Raw genomic sequence first — 3687 nt, 5'->3', positions numbered from 1 at the left:
TCTGCTGAATCTCCTGATTTCTATCAGCGATATCACTTGACTTCTCAACCGCAGATATTTATGCATTCCCTTGTTATTATTCTTCAGGGCTCTGTTGCAGACGTACCAGCCACATAACTCTGTTTTTTAAAGGTACGAACAACTGGTACTTCTTTCAGAATGGAATGCATAATAATGCCACTCCTCAGCTCTTTGACCTCCTTCTTCACGATAACGTTTTACGAGATCCCCATATGAATTGGCATGACAGGCAGCTGTTTTCCACTGATTCTTCGTTTAGACAGAGTGTTGCTCTTTTATACATTCTAGGAATTCCATGGCCTGTTCTGATGCATGTCCCTGTATCTGATCAACAAAACTCACATAACATATTAGATCCCACAAACACCAATGACTTTTCTCATAATCATGTGTTCATCCAAGTCCAATGGTTTTGTAAACAAATCAGCAATTCGCAAATCAATACTCTGATGTTCTATTACTTATCAGTTTCTCCACAACTATACCATGAATAAACTAATATTCAGGATCCTGTAATTGTAATTTTAGCATGTGACACATGATCTACAACAATATTAACAAACAAACGATTATCACACAACATTGATACAAGGTCTAAGAAAGTACTGTACGCTGTTCTCAATTGTTTGATTCTCATCAAGTGATGAAAACAAGTTCCCAAGGCATTAACCTCATATTTAAAAATTGAACGAGGTACCTTGACAAGCTTCTGAGCGTAGCAGAAGATCAGATTTGTTCTAGGCAACATCCACCAGATCCTTCACGATGATTCAGAGACCGAGATCTCTTCAAGTTTCCGCTAGCTCCTTTCATCAACACCAACCCTAGATGTGCCTTTAAATACTTGGCACTCCTTTTCAGTAGCTCGCGTGTGTGCTACTTTACGATTGTCATTGAAACACTCACAGCTTGCAAGTACATAGCAGATGTCTGATTTGCTGGTACAACACATCTTCAAACGACTGATCAGCCCACCGTACCCGTTACCATTTACACAATCTCTTGAAACATCTTCTAAGATAGAACATTTCCAACTCTCATAGGTGTGGTATCATCTCCACTTCTTTGTTACTCACATGCACTGATCAAACCTTTGGTATACTCGCATTGGTATATGAATACCTCAAAACCTTACTATTGCCGCAAGTAAACAGTCTTCTGAAAGAAGCCATTTCTAGCAAACCCACTAACATCCATATGATACAGCATGAAAATATGCACACAGACAATACCTATCAGGTTTCTGATTACCTCGTGTTAAGGTGAACGTGCTGCCTCTAGCAAACTCTACCTCATGCCTTGTACTCCACAACTTGTCCACGTTTGTCTATTCTGTTCTTGAAGGCCTCTGTAGCTTCGCCCATGTTTCAACTTAACTCCATTTGTTCTGACATGCAACGCCACTAACTGCCTCCGAACAACTCTGTGTAATAGCAACAGAAACAACAACTCTGCCCTCCTGAATCCTTCCAGCAGCTTCTTGATGGAAGTGATTCTCACAGTTTTCTGAGTGCTACAACTTACACTTGACAAACAGCTAGTTAATAAACTCCTTCTCAGATCATGTCTCTAGACATCATAGAACTTTGCTAATTGAACTCTTTTGTTTGTGGATTGAACGACTTCGATATATAACAGCTATTATCAGAGCGCTGACCTTGGACTCAAATATTGTCGCGCTCATCAACCACCTGACATCTTTCCTTGGTGAATGTAACATCTAAACCTCGAGATACACATCTGCCTCTGATTGAACCTACAACTTCATCCCCAAAAGTGACCTTGTCAGCTGAGCCTTCTTCAAAGTCGTATAGCCTTCCGTGATTCACAGTCATGTACCCTGAACAACCATAGTTCTTCAATACAACAATCTGTTGACCATGGACAATGTGCAAAACATAACGGTTCATGTCACGCTTCTTGAAGTTTATTCGCATGCATCTTCGAACATTTTGTGACACTCCTTCAGATGCGTGAGTGGTATAGTACAATCCAGATACTCGAAGCAGACAGCTTTGTGGAGGCTCTGACTTGCATAGTAACAGTGACATGTTCTTTTGTTCAGATCTTTGACACTTCACAGTAATGCCCTAACTTCTCATATTGTCCTCTTCTTCCAACCTTATGGAACTTCTTCTGGACAATGACACAGTTTCCCTCTCAGGTTGTTCATAACAGTCATCTGTTTAGTCTTCTGCAAGTTGAACTGAGACACCCGTTTGACAGCCTCACCTCCATGGTTCCTTATGCCATATTTTGCAATTATAGTACCCTCGTGAGTAATCAGCCCCCTGTGCAGATCTTGTGCTCCTTTACTCATCTTCTTGTTATTCCTTAGCTGATCCTCAAGGCGTTGTCTCAACAAAGACGAAAAGACTTTTCCTCAGACAACAATTTCTCAAGAGTGAGGACTCTACAAAGCAACTCTTCTTTCTCAGACACCAGATCAGGATGATGAAGATTGACACTGACGTTGTACACTCTTCAGCCTTTTGAATTGCTTCTTGCTCAGTACTTCCTCATTACCTTGAACAGACGTCTGAGTTTCCACAGTCTTCAGAGTGAATGATTTCTCAGCCTTCTGATCATTCTTTCTCATATGCAGTTCATCTGTCTGAACTAATTTCACACACTGATCAACCTTCTGTTCATCAGAACTTAAAGCACCTTTACCATCAGATTTGTGAGAAAGATATCCATGTGATGAGCTCCTGAGAAATTCCTTGACAAACCTCTTATCCTTATATACCTTCTTCAGCACTACAACTTCCTGGCTCGGCGAGCTTAGTTGACTGTTGAAATGACAGGATGGTGATACATCAGATTTTTCCATCTTCACCCTTCTGGTTTCCTCAAAGAAGACTTCCAAAATATCTCAAGCTTCTTTCGCTGACATACACTCTTGTACCATCGCGAACAGATCCATCAGCAAGCAGCTGACAATAGTAGATAACGCTTCAGCGTTCTGTTTTCCCTTTAACTTCTCCTCAGCCATCCACAGCTTACAGGGCTTTACTACAGTTTCTCCTCTCATGTTCGTAAGTGTTGGAAGTGACCATCCATCTTCAACAGCGAACCAGGCTTCCATATCACGACACTGAATCATCTGTCTGATTTGTGCTTTCCAATCATCATAATGCTCAGCATCAAGCATCAGCGGATTGTTCTCATCAACGAACTGTTGTGGATTCTCCATACCTCGTCTCAAGATCTCACCTGTTGAAAAGATAAACAATTCTTTTATCAGGCGTCTGCTCTGATACCAATTGTAAGGGTATAGAGACACACAACACACTGATTCACACTTAGAACGCGCCAAGCCAACGCTTTTCTATTCAATCTTATTAACAAAATTTATCTTTTACAAGGATACAATTTTGTCTCGGCCCTTACTCAACCTATTCTACCCAATAGGATTGAACCCGACTAAGAATGAATCTGACCCCTCTTCTCTTTTCTATCTAAACACACACCTGTGTAGATCTAAGAGAATAAACTCACCCTCTCTCTTTTTAGCTGAGAGATTAAAACTCACCCTCTCTCTTTTCTATCTAAACTCTCACCAGAGTAGATCTAAGAGAAAGAAAAAACAATTCTCTGCGCACTTAATCACCACCCTGATTAACGTCACAGAGAACTGGGAACACCCCTTCTAAGCCTTATTTT

The sequence above is a fragment of the Camelina sativa genome, chromosome 9 (assembly GCF_000633955.1).
Source record: "Camelina sativa cultivar DH55 chromosome 9, Cs, whole genome shotgun sequence".
NCBI classification, from domain to species: domain Eukaryota; kingdom Viridiplantae; phylum Streptophyta; class Magnoliopsida; order Brassicales; family Brassicaceae; genus Camelina; species Camelina sativa.
The sequence above is the reverse complement of the archived record's forward strand: the minus strand, read 5'-3'. Positions refer to the sequence as shown.